This window comes from Rhagoletis pomonella, unplaced genomic scaffold (assembly GCF_013731165.1).
Source record: "Rhagoletis pomonella isolate Grant_MI unplaced genomic scaffold, Rhpom_1.0 Rhpom_scaffold_00007, whole genome shotgun sequence".
Lineage (NCBI taxonomy): Eukaryota > Metazoa > Arthropoda > Insecta > Diptera > Tephritidae > Rhagoletis > Rhagoletis pomonella.
In genome coordinates this window covers 42,381,187-42,401,081 of record NW_023458561.1, presented here as the reverse complement: position 1 = coordinate 42,401,081, position 19,895 = coordinate 42,381,187, and the positions used below count along the sequence as shown (strand labels likewise).

Genomic DNA, 19,895 nt, shown 5'->3' with positions numbered 1-19,895 from the left:
TTGAACATTTATAGGTATAGTGAACTACGTGACATATTGACAAGACTCTGCACAATAGATGAGACTACCTGACCTCGTTATTTGCTACCCATTCAATCGTAATGAAGCCTCAATCTGCATACTACTTCCACAGCGCGCACCCTAATTTCAGCAAGCAACCATTGGACATAGAAAAATAAAAATGCTAGAAAAACTTGAAAAGCGTCCACACAAAATGCATATAAATCATTTTGAGAAAATCTCAAGCACTGACACGTAGCTGCTTTATCGCACCTTTTTATCGCGTGGTGAATATATGTATTCATACGAGTTTGTGCTCATTTGTGTATGCTTGTGTGTTGTGTGTGTGTGTGTGTGTGTGTGCATACCGCTGATGATGTTATGGGCGTGCGTCAGCTGGCTCGAGTGTTTTGTGACGCTATTTTGCTTCTTTCATAGAACAGATCATCTTCATTTTATTTTTTCTTTGAAAATTCTTTCACTCAACGCACACTAATGTACGTTCATATGTATGTATGTTTATAAGTAAAAGCTTGCTTGTCACAAAGCCTTACAAGGGAACATGATAACACAAACCTACTTATAAATATGTATATATGTACGTATGCTCGTCGAAGCACGCTGGTGCATTCACGTCCGTCCTAACGACAACACTGATTTCAGATTGCAGATAAATCAGAGAAGTTCGAGAAAAATCACATTCTTTACTACGCGAATTATGACAAACGGACCGATGCGATCTATGTAAAGGCTTTACAGCTTGGTTCACTGATTTGTTGATAGGCATCGAAATCTATTTTGCATAGACACAATGGCCAACACAATGCCAGGCGGTGGAATAAAAAAGCAAGCGAAGTGAAAAGATGGGTGCAGTAGAGTGGCCGCAAGCAACAAAATCAAAAAAAAAAAAAAATGGTGAAAATATTGAAAAATCCGAGGGCATACAAATGTAAGCATCGTGCTGATTTCAAGTAAATAAATAAAAATAAATAAAACTTCAGAAATGTCATAAATTTTAGAAAAGTGACAAGTACTTGCATAAGTACATGCATAAAAACTTTCAATAATGCTGGCTTGCATACTCGTATATACATATGTACGTATGCATATACATGCATATGTATATTAGGATGCGTCACCAGAAATAGTAGCAGACTTTCAACCGTAATCGTAAAATGTATTATATAAATACTTTTTTGAGGTTAGGTTTATATGGGATGTATGCTTTAAAATAAATCGGTTTCGCCAATTTTTAGTTTTTTTTTTTTTATTTTATTTGTCTCCATAAATGTTGCACACGGAATGTGACAAATGTTGCTGGAAGTCAAAAACAGGAAAGATCTAAAAAAATTTTTTATTTTTAAAAATTTTTTCTTCAAAAAATGCAGTTCTCGAGAATATAAACGAAATGAAAAAAAACTCATTGGGAACATATTTTTAATGCAACTAAAATATTTATAAAGTTTGAAATAAATAAATTTTTTTTTCTAAACTATAAATATATATTTTTTTAAAGCTCTAATATCACTACGCTTACAAAAAAAAAAATTTTAAAAAAAGATTGCTTAAAAATAAATTTGCTTATTAAAACATAAAAAAATTAAATTTTTCAAAACAATTCCAGAATCCCTTTCACATCTATAAACCTCTCTACCCACAAATTTTCACGCAAAAATTCGAACTTGACTGAAATCCGAGGTCCAGTTGAGAAATGTTCACCCATTTAAGACTTCCGCCAAAATATTTCGAAAAAATATAAAGATTGACGTAAGCTTGAACACTTTTGAAAATACATACATACCTCCGAAAATCTCGTTATATTGATTCCGTTGATAAAATTGAAAAAAAAAATTGGTATGGGGACTTTTTAAGCTTCAGCTCTTCTATGATCTGATGTAATTTTTGGAAATATTATTATTAATAAAAACAACTCAGTTTTTGGAGGTACATATTTTCAAATGGGCCAGCTCAAATATTTCTCCGAAATATTTCGGCGGAAGTCTTAGAACAAAAAAAAAGTTCAATTCCGATGGTACCAATTTTGTTTTTTGTATAGAGAGTGCTGCACCCTAATATTCATATGTATACGTGCTCCTTTAGTATGGCGATTCTCAAAGAGAAATGAATTTGCCAGAACGTGACACAAAACTTAAACTGGCAAATTCAAAAATAAACCAAGCCGTGTGTCTGCTCTACTGCTCAAGCGAGGAGAAAGGATACTCGTCGAAAGGTGTGACATATTCATGGTGCTGCAGTGTTCTATGCACAACCAGCAGAAGGCTGTGTCGCATGCGAAATTGATGACAAAAGCAGCTGTTGATGTCGCCGCTGTCACTGGGTACGCTGACGCTGATGCTGACGCTGATGCTGATGCTGCTGCTTGTGCTACTGATGATGACGACGACTACGATGAGATGGATAATGTTGCGCTGTGTGACAGCGTGCCACACAATGTACAAGATGATGCTTTCGAATTTGACACAAGAAGCACACTGACACACGCCTACACATATGTAAGTAGGCATTTATGTACAGTAGAGCTACACCCATACATACAAACATTTTTGCAAAGCAGCAATAACCCTGAATAACTAAGCAAACTCGTTCACCACTGTGCAATGCAATCAAATTGCAAGGGAAGTGCCTGTATAGAATAAAACAAAAACAACAACAAAAAGAAAATAACAAAATAAGATATTGCTTACTAAGGCGTAGCGCAATAAAAATGCTTTAAAGCCTGATAAATGTCAACTTGAGTAGGAAAACGTGACATTTATGCGAAATGTTGCAATGCGATAGCAAAGGCGAAGGATGAGCGGTGAGCGGATGAACAGAGCACACTGGGAGTAAAAGCAGTAGCAGCTGCACGACACAAATTTTTTATTATTATTATTTTTTATTTTTTTTCTAAGAGTGTACATATTTACCGAGCGCTGTTGAAAGCAATGAGGTCGTCCCACTCACGGTATTTAGGGTCGAAATCAATTTCAGTCTACTGAAATATAGATGTACATACAGTATTGGCCAATACAATAGCACCCCCATTTCAAAGTGATATTGTTTGCCACTCATGTTTATTTATTTATTTTTAAGAATTTTCAATTAAAATACAGTTCATTCTCTCACAAAACTCACATAAACTCAAGTTTAAAACTTTTTAAAAGACCGCAAAAAAGTGCAACAAATTTTCACCCAAATTTCAAACTTTTTTCTCAGAAGCGGTAGAATTTTTTTGAATACACAGTTTTATAGCCCATTCAGTTTTAGTCTAATAATGTGTAAGTTTCAAGTGGCTAAAAATTACCGTTGATTTTTTAGAATTTTTTTCGCCGAGGATGTTGCGGGTTTCTGCCATATAAAAATAAATAGTGTTTAGTCGTTATATGGAAGCAAATGAGGCAAAAAAAATTCTAAAAAATCAACGGTAATCTTTAGCGACTTGAAACTTCCACATTATTGGACAAAATTGAATGCGCTATAAAACTGTGTACTCAAAAAAATTCTAGAGCTTCTGAGAAAAAAGTTTGAAATTTAAGGGAAAGTTTGTTGCACTTTTTTGCGGTCTTTTAAAAAGTTTAAAACATTGGTTTATATGGGTTTTGTTAGAGAAAGAACTGTATTTTAATTGAAAATTCTTAAAAACAAATAATTAAACATAAGTGGCAAACAAAATCGCTTTGAAAGGGGGGTGCTATAGATATGTCCAATACTGTATGTAGATGTAGTACATATCTCGTAGCACGCGAAGGATATCGTTAAATGAGCTAGATTTACTAGCAAATACAAATGGCTGGCATTCAGCATGGAAAAGTGGTCGGAAAGGACACAGGTTTATGTTTATGTACCTACTTGCATTTAAGTGCATTTCAAGAGAGACAAGCTAAATAAACGAAGGTCAATCGAAAGTGCACTAAATGTTAAAAAAGTAAGTCAATGTAAGTGTGATTTTCTAAGACATTCGGGCCAAGTTTTTACTAGATCAAATATGTATGTATGTATGTATATTTACATGACCCACTTGTCCGATATCTTACGTAAAATATTTAGATAAATGTACGGTGGGGAGCAAGAATGGTGATTGTCGTTAAATATTTTCAAGGTTTTTAAACACACTCAAAAAAAATTCTAAAAAATCAGATTAAAAAGCTCAAAATTTTGATGATGATTTGTAGCTGTTGCGTTGCCATTCAGAGTTTCTTGTTTAAGTAGGATTGAGAGACGATAGCGAAATTTCTCGGCTGGTCTGTTGTGACTGCAGCTTCTCGATGTCGTACTTTCGTCGCGTTGCCTCACGCACGCGCTCGATTGCACTGCGGCGCATGCGGATCTTGGCTACAAGAAGGTAGTGATCCAAGTCGATGTTGTCTCCTCAGATTGAACGCAAATCTAGAATGCTCCGTCTACCGCAACATGATCAATTATCAAGTATCGCGTCCCTGCAAAAATCGCGACTACTCCATGCATGCGTGTAAAAAGTACTCCCTAAGGACCAAGGAGTACTCCAAAATTAACCACAATTCATATAAGAAGTATGGTCCAATTAACATTGCGATGTCCTAGGGCAGGACCATATACTCCATCCCCGCATTACATCAGAGTAGCACAAAACTACTCCAACATATTAACAATGGCATTGTTGCTATATGTTTTCGTTTGTACACGCTTTTGTTCTTCACTTCTCAAATACTTTTTCGAAATTAATAAAAACCAAGACAAAAATTAAAAATTATATGTTGCCTCTGACGGTATTCGAACCCGAACATGCTGGGAGCTAAGAACTAACAGCGAGCATCTCTACACGTTCAGCTACAGCCAGACATGCAAATGTGCTTTCAAATGCTCAACTTCAATCACGTTTCGTTAAAACACGAGCAGTGATCGGATAACAAACAATAAGCTGGCGCAGAGACACGAGTTGGTCCGCTACAGCATGACAGAGGAACACTTTTGTAAGTACTCCAATTTACCACAAATAGAGTACATGGTCCAACGATTTTTGCAGGGGTAGTGCATACAATGTCCACCACCTCCCACTGATTTTGGACTGGTGGGGATCTAGTAACTATCGGACTGGTTCGTTTTTGGCGATAAAGAGCTAGTACGGAACTAGAAATTTGATTCAATAGTTCGCGGTTTCCCTGCAGGGGTGTGAAAGACTGAAGCCCCTCACGAACCAACTGGTTGAACCTTATCAGTGTGGCTACAGACCTGGTAAGTCATTGACCAGATTTTCACAGCACGTCAAATCTTGACGAAGACAATGAACAAGCAAATCCACACAGACCATATTTTTGTCGATTCTGTGTCGGTGACAAAACTTTGTTTACTGACAAATTTAAAAATTTTCGTATAGCATTTTTCCTTAATAAAAACTGTACAATAAAGGACCTCTCCTTGCCGTTTGAGACCAAACGAGGTTTCAATCTGATGCTGGAAAGCGACATGTGAAAGCTGCCAATGTGAATTGCAGTGACTCCATTTACAGCAAAATGCGCATGAAATTGACATCATTGGCTTCAAACCAAGGTATGTCAGCGCAGCATTTTGCAACTAAAGAGGTTGGTCTAGCGGTGAAGGAGGCGCAGACAAAGTACCCTCGGGCAACACATAAAAAGTCTTCGCACACTTGGATTGCATGTCACTGTTGGCAGTCATAACTTTGAAGTAGTGGCTTTGCCTACCTAGGATCCAGCATAAACGCCACCAATAATGTCAGTCTGGAGATAAAGCGAAGAATAATTCCTGCCAACAGGTACTACTTTGGGCTCGGTAGGCAATTTAAACGCTGACAAGTCTCTAACAAAGATGAGAAAGCTTTCGTGAGAACTATTATACGCAAAATCGATGGTCCTGTTTCCTTGGGCGACAGTCATCGAAGAAGAGGAAATTACGAACTCTACGAGCTTTTTAATGACATGGACATAGTTAAGCGTATACCCATACAACGATTGAGCTGGCAGGGATATGTTGTACGCATGGATGAAAGAAAGGGAGGGCGTCCGTGAAGGACCTGCCCGCACTTGGGACGAACTACAGGTGCAAATATGCAATGGATAGAGGCAACTGGCGAAGCTTTATAGTCTCGGCTCAAACCTACAAACGCTTGTAGTCTGTACATTATACATATGTAGATATTAAAGAAAAATTAATAAAGGGGATCTTTATGGGAACAATCGAAGCTAAATGAACAATTTTTAGAATTTTTGTCTGTCTGCTTGTCCGCCTGTCCGCCTGCATGTATATTTGTACGCGAACTACTCGAAAACTATGGCATTAAATTGAATACAGTTTTCACCGATGTATTGCTAGCGGTATAACTTCAAATATAGGAAGAAAAAAATAGAGTTGCCACCTGTTTGAAAGCAGCAGTTTAACTAAATTTATAAGATAAAGTAAATATTGCAATATGGCTGTCAAAGAAAAGAGGTTTATTAAGGCATACAGCCGAAAATATTTTTGTGGAAGTTGCCACATGTTTAAAAATTTAATTTAATTGATAAGATAAATTAAATATTGCAATATGGGTATCAAACTGATGAGGTCTAAAAAACTTTCCCGCCGAAATTATTTTCGGGGAGGGCGGGTTGCCTGTTTGAAAAATTTTATTTAATTAAATTGATAAAATAAATGAAATATAACAATACGGATATCAAACAAAACAAACATACTTTGAAGGCGCAGTGCAGCACGCCGGATATTTGCTAGTGCCAAATAAGGAAAACAATACATATACATATAAGGTTTTCCATCACCACGGGTGGAGTCCGAGGGGAGCACCGTCTTTCCTTCTTGCCTTCACTTTTTCCTTGCAGCTTCGGTTTGGCTGGGCGTATTCGCTCCAGTAGTTGGGGTAGGTTAGGCTCGTGCTAATTCCTTTTCAATATTTTGATCACCATGGACGAGTGGTTAGAACACAACATCAACCATTGGGACCAAAGCTCCAAGTGACTTTCTACCATGAAAAGTCTTCTCATACAAACCATAAGCCCATCGGAGCTGACGTAAAACTGTAGTTTCTTCTGTTTTTGTTAAGACATCAAATCAATGCGCACAGGAGTTTACCATCCATGTGTGTAATTTCAAAGTTTTCATGTCTGCCTGCACTGTCAGAGGCGATGAAATTTTGCTTCCTCTGTGTATATACATAGGTTCTGACATATTGGTAGCACAATTTTGTATTTCCTTACTTATAGTAAAAATAAAATTCCCATACTGATAGTTTTTTATATGTAATTCCAGAGATATTTTGCACCAATAAACATGTTTTGTGATGCATGTGATTTGTGTTTCCTACAAATTTCGGACTTCTCTTACTTAGCACCAATTTTTATGAGCTTTTTTATGACAAATAATCACCCTGAGGTTTGCCTTTGAGCTTTCGCAAGAGGTAACCGTTATTGAACTAATTCGAGGTTATTCTTGCTACCTGCTTGAGGCTTTGTAATGCACATATACATGTACATATTCTGAGAGAAAACAACAATGTATACTATAAACGCGGTGGATACTCAAAAACGGCATACTAAGTCGCTTGTGAAACGAGCCTTGTCCCTAAGGACATATGTACATTCTCGTGGAAATTCAAAAGCAGCCACAGCAATACCTACGCACACACACACACAAACATGAATGTGCAAGTTGTTACATGTATTGGAATTACAAGCATCAGATTGTCGATTGCTGGCTTTGACATTTTCGCTAAAATGGCTAGTCGTAAACCTTTTCGATTTTGTGCACATTGCCAAAGCTAAATAAAATGCTGATGCTGCCTGATGTTGCTTTCTGATCATCATTAGCATTGCCATCTTCAATTGCGGCATCGGCATCAGCATCAGCGCCAAGCGGTGACAACGTCGAGAGCAACAAAAGTAAAACAACAGCCACACGATGGCGACATTCCCTAGAAACCCATAAAACGTAAAAATATGCAAACGGCAACAGTAACCCACAGCGACAGTAACAGCAATCAAATCAAGCCAAAACAATCTATCGATCGACCCACCGCCCGATCGGCCCATACACTAAACGACCGACCGACCGACAAACAGCCGCATAGCAAACGTGCACATAAACAACAATGCAAGCTCGTATCTACAGTTAGACGAACGTACATATGTATGTATGTATAAACAAAGCGGCAAACACTCCTAGTACCGTTACTTTTTGCGAACAACTTGGCTGTGTTTGTGGCTTTGTAATGCCGATTTTAAAGTCATCCATCAAATCTGTAGTATGTTTCACAAACACACAAAAGTATACATACGTATGTAGATACATACATATACAGTGAGCGTCAAAAATAAGTACACCATGACATTTTGACGATTTTAATTATTAATAATTTCTATATTTCAAGTTGTATTGAAAATTTCTTGCATTTGCCCGAGTTCTTTATGATATCAAAAAATTTATTCTGGTATTCTTATTCATTCCGCTATTGAATGAACTGCATATATTTTTCACTACCAAATACCCGGCCTGCTACACTGCGCCTTAAAAGTATTTTTGTGTTTTTACTCCCTCCGAAAATTCGTAAGCCTTCACTCACAAAAAAAAAATAGATTTTAAGAGCTTTATGAAGTGAAATTTTCTAACAAATTTTCGATTTATGAAACCTACTTAATTTTTTATGAAAAAGGGTGTTAGTTAATATATTTTCGAAAGTGTTTAGTCCTGGAAATTTAATTCATAATCTTATAACTCGCTTATAACCCGATTCTATATATTGTGCAGTTTCTTCAAAGGTGTATCCTTACCACTTTAACTAAATAAATTTTTCAAATAGCTGACAACCCGCTACAAAAATGTTTTCGGCAGTAAACTTCTTTAAACCTATTTAGCTTGATATTTCCTTTATTTAACGCATTTAAAAACTGAATAAAATTTTCAAACAGGTGGCAACCCGCCTCAAAAAAAATTTTGGCTTTTAACTTTCCTAAACCTCTATTGGCAGTACTTAATCTACTTTAACAATTAAATAAAATTTAAATTTTCACACAGGTGGCAACCTTCCACAAACATATTTTCGGCTGTTAGCGTGCTTAAAACTCTTTTTTCTATAGCCATGTTGCAATATTTATTTTATCTTATCAATTTATTTAATCTGCTGTTTTCAAATAGGTGGCAACTCTCTAATTGTTTTTCCTATATTTTATGCATTGGCGCAAGCTGCACTTGATTCCATGCATTAGTTTTCGAGTGACTGTTGATTTGGCTTCTGTTGCTCTTATAAAGACCCCCATTAATAAATTTTTCTTTAATATCTATGAGGTACAGACATCGGCGAGTTACAATCTTATTATATATACAGCTGTATAGATAAATAAGTAAGAAAATTGTCAAAACGTTACGGTATACTTATTTTTGACGCTCACTATACGTATGTATGTGCCCGTGCAGATTCCAAAGGGGCTGCCAGAGATTCGACAATGTACGAATTTGCTGTTTGTCGCTGGTAACAAAAATTGCCGCAGTAGACACCGTAGGGATTTCTAGTTTGCCTTAAGCTGAACATTTTTTATTTTCTTTTATTTATTTCTATTTTTGTTTCTTATAATATTTAGCATTTATGTATTGAAGTTTACATATGTACATATACATACAAACAAATATTTATATGTAACTTTTTACGTAAAGCTAACCCAACCGCAAAGAAAAATTGCAGTTTTTGGTATTTATGTGTAGAGAGTTCAAGTGCTTTGCCACTCAAGTTGTCATACATGCGAGATATGTATGTATGTATGTATGCTTGTTGGCATATTGCGGTTCTTTTGTGGCATTTTAGCATAGAAGATGCACATTTAGTGAGTACATATTCACACATGCATACTTACATCTACATATACATACATAAGTATGTAAGCACGTTGCCATTCCAAATCCCTTGCCATTGCGGCAAATTTTTATATGCAATAAATTATGTCACTGTACGTAATACAAAAGTAGCAGAAGCTGCAGTTGAAGAATTCTTTTATGTGACTTCGTTTGATTGGTTGCATAGGTGCAATGGGAAAACTCTAAATTGCAGTAATGCAACTATTTTGTATCCATCATTTTTTTTTCTATTAGCATGTAAACATAATTTATATTATAATATTATATTTAAGTTGTATCAAACAAATGTATGCATGTTTTGAAATCCGTTTTTTAACCAAGTTATTAATATGCCACATCAGTTAGCTAAGAGCGCGATTTCATAAGTCTGACTTTCTGAAGAATTTTATGTTTTTCAAAAAAAAAAGGTTTTCTGGTAGAAGTTCGTAGCCCAACTAAAAGAATCACGAATGTAAGCCAAATGGCTGCTAAACAAAACATAAATGACGCAGCTTCGCCAAAACGTGACAGTAGTCGCTGGGCAAATTGGAGCGGCATCGTGGCTATTTACTGCTGGTAAAATGCCGTGGCGAAGAGATAAGGCCCCTCTTCAAAAGTGATATACTGGCTATATAAAACCATAATCAAGCCAATCATATTTTATGTGGTCATTGTCTGATGAAATTCACTGGAAAAGTCGACTCTTGTTAGGAAGCTAGAGCACGTTAGATGGGCGGTCTTCATTGGAATCATCGGAGTTGATTTCAAACGCATATGTTTCAATGGGAAAACGCATAGTGAAGAGCAAAGCGTACATACACGTATGTAATTTAAGCTATGCTCGATGCTACCTCTCGCTTTGCTCGCCGCTCCACTATGTTTTGACCCTTAGATTCTCAAAAGCTTCGTTTTCCTACCCAAAAAATTAAATCGGAGCGTTCCGAGGCTGGCCCCAAATGCATCCTTCTCCACGCACATCCGTTCAAGGGGCGAATGAGAGTCTCTGGAACAGAGGTCCAATAAACATCTTCACGGAGGGATCCAAGCTAGAAGGCAGACTCGGATGAGGTGTCTACTGTCTGCAAATTTCGATAGATGTGTTGTTCAAACTTCCGGACCTCTGCAGCGTCTTTGAGACAGAGGTGACCGCTATAAAATAGGCCTCCGATTGGCTACGCACCAACTTTTTTCCAACTAGGAGAGTAAATATCTACTCTGATAGCCCAGCGGCAATCAGAGCGCTAGGATCGCTAATGGTACTTCTTTCAAGTTCCTCGGAATACTTCCAAATCAAACTGCTTTGGGTTCCACGCCGCAGGTAGGGCATCTTCGAAGCCATCACACACACAGTCAGCTCAGCGAGCGTTGGGCGAAAACCCTGTCGTGCAGAGTTACAAGGTCCTTCTGGCAGATGGTCGACAGCGTTCGGTCAATGGAGCTTCTGCAGCTGACTAGGCACCAGCTCTCGATTCTCGAAGAACGCAGGCTGTGCAACTACCGGTGCAACTGCCCGGCTTTCGATAGACTAAGGTATAAGTACATCGGTGCGCATTTTATCAACACTCCCGAGAAGTTCTCTGGAGTTGTTCTGAGCCCCCAGCGTTTCTCTTAGTTCTAACCCAGAGTACCTTCAGTTACCGTTCAAAGAACATCGTGTATTGTGGTAACACAATGGACAAGCTAATATATGCCTAAGTGATTCCACCCGTGTGGCGTCTGCCGCAATAATCTAACCTAACCCTCTTCACGTAAAATTCAATATTATTGATTTTTGCGGAAAGTGGATTACCAAAAAAATACGTCTGCATTCGAGTACACTCTAACAGCAGAGTGGCGCTTCTCGCTCTGATAACACACGGGACTACTTAAAAAATGGTGTGGAACTGCTTTCAGATTTTAATAATCATCGCGTCTAGAAACCGAGCTGGGGCACAGTAGATTCATAGGCTGCTATGGAGCGCCGTTAGACGAAATTATTATACCTGAACGAAGAAGAAAACGCAACATTACTAAACAAAAAGGCTAAGTGGTATATCCCGGAAATACCAACAAGGAAAAACTAACAAGCACTCAGACTACATGCCGTCCATTGTACGGTTTTCGTCTTTCCATTTCAGTTTGTTTCATTTCTATATGATCTAGGAATAAACTGGAGAAAATTGTTCTCTGAACGCAAGCTCAAACATGGTTCAACCGTCTCATCCTCTTCAAGGCAGGATGGGCAAATGTGGTTTTCATGAATGCTAACCCAGTCAGGTGTTTATGCCACAAGAAGTTACCAGGCAGCAGTCTCACAAATAAATTAAGGGCAACATGAGTTTTGTCCACCTGCAGCCCGTCGATGCCTCCCAGTCAGTGCTGAGAGAAATATTCGCCCAGTTTCTGACGGTGGCTTCGATGGCCAAAAGTGCAAGGGCTATAACTAGTTGCGGACTAATGAATGCCTGTACTGAGCCCTCTCTAGCCAAATAGTAAGATATTTCATTGCCAGTTGCTCTCGAGTGTCCTGACGCGCACAGTCAAATAGCCAAGAGATCTCGAGAGGTTCTTTAGCAATACGTGTGTCAAAACCATCCAAATAGGGATTAGCTGCAAGAGATCGTGCTTGGTCGTGGTACCTACTTAAGCGAAATGCGCCCTTCTCGACATCTTACATAATCTCGTTCATTTAAATGCATCTTAAAAGAAATTACCTGCACTTTCAAATAGTTGATTTATATCGCGCTAGTTAACAAAAAAAAATATTAATGTATGCATCAAAGCTAACTTACAGATGTCATATTGCATTTATTTAAATATTTGTACATAAAATTCAATATACGTAATCAAAGCACACAACATGAAGACATCGAATTTGTATATCGAAAGAAATTCGCTTAATTACAAACTGGGTTAATTTAGGCTAAAAATGTAAACACTAATGAGTTGCACAAAAATGTATGCCATGCCAAAGTGAATAAATATTCAAAAAACTAAATAAAAATATCAAACAGACTCTTACTGCAGCAGATTTTCATCCTACGCGGTTCAAAAGGCAAATGCTCCTCGTTGGCTTGTAAATGCGCAACAAATGCAAATAATGCAAAAGGGTGTGTACGCGCGAGTATGTGAGCTGACTAATTAAAGAAAAAAAATGAGGAGGCGGTGGTGGTGGTGGTTGTGGTGGTTGTTAACAATAACCCCGGACAGGCAATGGTAGTAACTCCAAATAGTTTTTACAAATGTTTCTTGTACACTTTTGCAGAAGTGCGTAGGTAGAAGTGGAGTGCTGTAAGTAGCGTTTAAGTACGACGAAACCTCGAGGCAAGAAGGTGATTGGCTGAAAATGTAGATACCTATTCATCAGTATGATTTTTTTTTACAAGTAAATGCATCTGTATGTACGTACAACCATACACATATCGTCGTTTAAAGTACAAAACCGCGTATCAACAAAATGCAAAACGCGTATCAAAATAATGCAAAACCGCGTAAGTGAGGTTGCATAAATTATTTTCTACAGAGTTGAAACACTCATATTTCAAAACGGTTCTCTTTTTTATAAAGCAATCGCATTTCTGGCCAGTATATTTCAGGACGATTGGATAAGGATTGAGCCAAGAGCTTGTGTGAGCAAATCCAATTTTTGGCAGCAAATGTCAGTTACGCGGTTTTGCAGAATGACGATACGCGGTTTTGTACTTTAAACGACGATATACATATGCCTCTTTATAAACATATTTTATGCTTGTGACATAAAAATGGATTTGTGATCTTCCTCTGGGCATTTCTATGAACTCGTTTAAAAACCTATATACACCAAACCGAATATACCTAGAAATTAAGTAAACAATTGATGTGTTTTCATATCAATATAGCGAAATTATCAAAATTACGAGGAAAAAGTTACAAAATGAATTTAGAGCTTGGCTAAGCACTTACGCAAAATGACAAAGCTTCAATATCAATAACTGTAAATTTCAAAAACGATAGCCAATCAAAAAAAAAACACTCCTTCAAAAAAAAAAACAGCTTCATACGAAGGCATCAACTCGCGGATCATTTTGTGAATCCCCGAATTTCGGGATCTTATGATGGTAATCCCGAGATTCCGGGATATTATTACCATTAATTTTAATATGCTAATAAACTAGTTTTGTAGTCTTGTGAATACTAAAAATAAAAATAAATGTATGCTTTTAAGCAATGAAATATAGATCTTTCTATAAATATATCTGTTAAAAAAAAGGCCATTCAATTTAATTGTAATATGTGCAAGTTTTTAGTACCTAGGACATACCGTGGATTTTTGGCAATTTTTCTGTTGAAGGTTTCATAATCTAATAATTTATTGTTGAGCTCTAAGCGGTGTATTAAATAAATCATTTAAAGTTTTGCTGCTTTATTTACTTTTATTTTGGTCGATATTTCGCCTTCAATCTGACGGCATCTTCAGGAACAATTAGCTTTGTCCAGTAGTTAATTTTTTCCATGTAAACAAGCCGTCGATCACAATTTGTATGAAAGAAAATGACTGACACCGTCAACAAAAAAAAATGCAAATAAGCAACGGTACTTGAATGAGCCACAACGTTGTTTGTATTTGTTTGTTATATTTAATTTATTAAAAAAAAGTAGCAGAAAAAATTTGTTTTCATTAAAAGCTCTAATTTTTGCGAGCGCTAATTGAATAACACAGACAGAGGGCTGAAATTTCGCCACAATTAATTTTTTGATACCGACAGCGAAATTTTCATATGGGAGCGAAAGAAACAAAACATGCCTTCCACAGTCGAATATACATTGAAAAAAAAAAATGCCAAAAATCAACGGTAACTCCTAGCTACTTAAAACTTGCACTTTATTGTAATAAAATTGATTGGGCTACAATTCCGCATACTCAAAAAAATTCAAAAAGAATGCGATTAAAAAGTTTAAAATTTTAATGAAAATTTTCTGAATTTTCGCAAGTTTTGCACAAAGTTTAGGAATTATATTTTTATGCTTTTTGTTGTAGAATGAACCATATTTTTATACGAAATTAGCGGAAAAATATTATATTAAATATTATTAAAATTTGCTGTCCTAGTACTTTGTTCCGGCCGTGAATTTTCGAAAAAAATCATTCATGAACGTCCTTCGTTTGACAACCACTGAATTGAATTTTTAAAAAGGTGACAACTTTCGTCAGAAATTATCGTATATATTAAACCGGGCACAAGTCTATCTGTGTGCAAAGTTTAACTGAAAAAAGTTATGTCGATTTAAAGTAAAAGAGCTACAAACGCGCTCACGCACTCAATCACTTACAAAATTTTACATTTATAATATTTTATTATTTAGCAGCATATAACAACTGTATAACTCTTTGTCAACTGAGCAGATGGAAATACTGCCATAATGTATAATATAATATATGTACATTGCGATAAATCTGAAGCATTTATTTTTGAAAGAGATTTAGAATCCAACAAAAAAATTAAATAAAATAAAAAGTTGAATTATTTTTTTCATTAGATACGTGCACCTTTTTTCATTTGTTAGATATATCATGAAATCAAAAGATCAAACATACAAAGTTGAGCCAAGGCTTTAATAGCTAATTTAAAAGTAAATTTATTTCTGTTAGCCACTGAATCATATCTCTCAATTTTCTTGAAGAAATGATTTCATTTTCAAAAGCAACATTTAAAATGTTCAAGAAAAAGTGAACATTAAATAAGATAGGTAGGCACTCGTGCAGCATAGATCTGTCAAAATTTGACGTATGCGCTGCCAAATGTCTGTCGTATATAAATCGTATGCAAATATCCATGAAATTTGAATGTGAACTTATATATGTATGTACATACATTGTTTAAGAACAATACATATTAACATAACTTAAAAAGCAATGTTCTATTGGGATGCCGATTGCCCTTTCTTCTCAAACAATGGGTAAGCGACGTGTGCATAGCTTTCCAAATTTTTTCTAGCGCTTTCATTATTATTTTTATCGATTGTCCGCATTTACTTTTTATTAGCAGTAATTGTACTTATACGATGTATAAATGTATGTATTCATATATATGTATGTAGTCAGTGTACATATACATATATATATACACACACAAATAACTACTGACACACTACCGCTATGAGCCGCTCAACCGCACACCCAAATGACCGTTAAACTTTGAATAGTGTGAATATGGTGAGTGACCTTTCATGCTTTTTGCACCTCAACGCGCAAATATTTCTTCATTTAAGATTACAATCTTTGACACACTGACACTACGTTTAACTATTTTTGTTTTTGCACTTAATGTTCTACTTTCTGTTGAAAATTTTCCTTTCTTAAAGCTGTAAGAATTACCTAATATGTATGTATAATATACATTGTATATATGTAAGTTTATAGCCCGCGGTGCTTGATAGCTGCGACCAACCTACAACCCACCATGGCTGACATATTCAATGATCTTTCTTATTCTCTATTTTGTGGTTCACTCATCCACTGATTTGCAAGCGCACATTCCAAGCATCTATCTGCACCCATTTTAATTGGTTGGTTGGTTTTTTTGTTGTTTTGTTAACACTTCTAAATATTTTGCATATGTCTATATTTTTATTCAAGCCCTCATTTTGTATTGAATAATTCGCTATAACTTTTTAGTTTTATACTGCGGCAAAAAACGAACGACAAAGCTAAACAGAATATACAGATGATGGCAGATCGTTCAGTATTCAAGTATATTACTTAAAAATTTATTTGAAAGCCATGTGTATTTTATTTAGTCATAGATATCGGGACGCATGGGACCCGCGCCCCATGTTACTCAATTTGAAGTAATGAAAATGCATGTCCTTTTCTATAAAATCACTCTATTCTTATATAATAATAAGTAATAAATTCAAGTAACAAATTTCATTGACCCAAGTGTATCTATGAATCCGAGACCAGTATTCTAGTTTCGCAAAAGCTACTGGCTAATTAGGGCTAAAGGAGTGTTGAATCTTATTAAGTGTTGAGCTAAAAAGTTCAAGGATCCTTATTGCACTAAAACTCTCTATACATCTCTAATAAGACCGCTATGGAATATGCATCTGTGGAATGGAGTCCTAGTTAACAAACCGATAGTTACAGGGTCGAATCGGTAATCAGCCCATAAATAGTTTATTTTATTTGCTATACAAAATCTATCTTGGGACTCGTCTACAAATCCCTCTTCTTACCAAAAACCGTCCGAAACTTATAGATTTTTCGACGCTCCAGAGCCGAAGGGAGATGCTTGGGATGGTCAGTATTCTCCTCTTACTGAATAAGATAAAATTTTATATATGCACAAGATCCTCGAGGCATTTTAAACATATTGTCTTGAGCAGGGATGGGCAGATTTTTGGCTCTTAAAGCCGTCAGCGTAAAAGCGGTGTACAAAATACATTAAAAGCATTATATATATTAGTAATGAGAGTCGGAGTACAAGAAATTTAAATACGCTCTTCTTCCCCACTTCATGCTGGCTCTTGATGTTACCCCTCATCTACCCCCTAAATATGCCAAGCCGGCTTTTAAGTGCAGAAGGCTCCTGGGAACCACTTTGCCCATCTCTGGTCTTGAGTATCTGTAAATCAAACTTTGAAGTGCATGATGCTTTTCTTCGCTTATGCCAAATGTTCCGATTGCATCTGCACATCTCTATCGCATTTTATAACACAGGAAAAGAAGCTGCTTTTTGAGCATTAAATTTCAGTAAGTGCCGGTGGAATTTTGATTAAAACTGCTATTTCCAAAAAAGTGTTGTGTTTACAGCCACGCTTACGAAAAAATTTTAGGCTTAACCATAAACAAAGCAAACGATAAACCTCTCTTGTTTGATAACCACTTTAATTTAAATTTTGAATTAAATTGATTTCAGCTTTTTAAAAGGTTTCAGCCCTCTTCAAATTTCGAAATAAATGGTTTTCAACACCTTTCGTTTTACAGCAAAATTGTTGTAATTTTACAAAATAATTCATTGATTTTAAACTATGAAAAGGTGGCAACTCTCTTCAAAATATATCATACAGTTTAAAGCAAGTTATCCCATCTATGTTTTAGTGGGGACGAGCAACAAACACACACACACGCTCATTCAGATACTGAAAATCTTTACATTTCTTAATACACACAGTGACTCAAACAAGTGATCACGCGTTGATTTTTTTTTTTTATATTCGTAGTGTTTTTCGAACTAAATTTTCCTTTGGACTGCTCTTGCGCATTTTTTTTTTATATAACAAGTGCAATTTACAAAAACTGGCGCTGATTTTTTGAAATTTTATGAAACAAAGTGCAAAAATCCGTCACCAAAAAAAAGAAATATCTCAAAAATCAGTCCTTTGAAATCTGCACTTCATTGGACTAAAATTCTATGGGCTATGAAACTGTGTACCGAAAAGTGTTCTTCATATCCGGATTAAAATTTTGAGGAAAATTTTTTTCAATTTCCTAGATTTTTGATAAATCTTGAAACTATGAGGCGTATTCTTGTTTTCGTAGGAATCGAAAATCATGAAATTTTCCTATCATTTTCTATACAAAAATTTCGAAATTTCGATTCGTACGTAAACAAGAATACGCCTCTATGATTTATATGGGATTAGTTAAAGCTTGGACGGTATTTTTATAGAAAAAAAATATTAAGTTTAAAAACCATTATGAAAATCTAAAAAAAAAATGAACACGTTGTCACTTCTTTGAGTCACTGTAATTAAATAGTATGATCTTTTTCTTACTTCATAAGCATATTCCTGCATCTGATAATATAAAATTTTTTTTTATTTACAGATATCGTTCTCTCTGCATATCGAAATCTAAAGGTAAGTAATGTGGTGTATAAAAAAACTCTAAAAAAAAAGGTTGTGTGTGGAACCCACGCGCAACTGAAGTGAAAATTCCTTCCTCTATTATTCGTAGTACTAGTGAACTCGTATGCTGTTAAAACGTAAAAATTGAATTTAATGTTTTAAACAGGTGGCGACGCTATTAAAAAACCAAACTTCATACAAATTAGTCCAGCCGTTTCTGAGTGATGAGAAGTTTCGCACATTTCGACCTCTATTAGAAAAAACTTTTACCTTTCGTTTTGCTTTGATGTTAAACGGAAATTTAGCTCGATCTCAGGCCCTGCCGAATGGTAATGCGCACTTCCAATAACTACAGCACATCTGTGGCCTCTACGCCACCAACGTGTATTAACTCCAAATTCTTCAAACGCAAAAAACTAGTTCGAAGCTAGCAAGAGCATAATTTTTCGCAAAAAAAAAATACAAAATAAATTGCTCTACCATTCATTAGAAGTAAACTATACATAATTACATTTGATTTACAAACACTTCAATAAATATCATAAGTAATGTCAAAACTTAAAAATTTTAAGTTACTACATTTTTGAAGGAAGTGGGTGGTACATACGTACATCGTGCCTACGTACAATTGTAATTGTAAGCTAAATATATAAATTTCAATTATAATATACGGCTTTCAGTTATTCCACCTACACTTGAATTCTGGTGCAACTGCATTTTTGCATATTAATTATTTAAATAAGTAAACAATGGGAAATGAAATAATGCTTTTAATTTGTTTCTTACGAGCACATGAAATGAGGTACATATTTATCGGTTTTGTGTCGATATTTCTACCGATCTAAATATCAATGCAACTACGTACCTACGTATCATACATACATATATACATGCTTGAGAAAAATCAAATTAGCTTCTGTACTGATACTACCTTTTTAATATGCCTTGGCCTCTAATATTTTTGTTCTGCTTGCGTCGCTTGCAATCAATTTTATATATCATACATATATTTATCGATGATCAATTTTAAAGCAGGTATAAAACTTTGTTCCGTTTTCTCGACCGCTTGTTAAACCTAGCTTCTCTTTAAACACATCGACTGGTTTATCAATCGCATGCATATAACACCGTTCGTAAGTAAATTTTAAACTCAAAAAAATTTATATATTCGCGAAACCGAGGGTTTATTATAGTAAAACTGTGTACTTAGTTTTTCTCGCTGACGCCAGGATTTTTTTTAAAAGGGCTTTGAAATTTAAAAAATAAGATCATTT

At 35.7% G+C, this 19,895-nt stretch overlaps 1 protein-coding gene across 1 annotated transcript in view; it reads left to right on the top strand.

Annotated features, from left to right (window-relative positions):
* LOC118742861 overlaps nt 1–19,895 on the top strand; it is a 126,232-nt gene that overhangs the window by 34,974 nt on the left and 71,363 nt on the right. Inside the window, exon 2 of the mRNA XM_036475264.1 lies at nt 18,602–18,633. The gene's annotated coding sequence lies outside the window, so the exon portion shown is untranslated. The remainder of the gene's footprint in view (nt 1–18,601; nt 18,634–19,895) is intronic.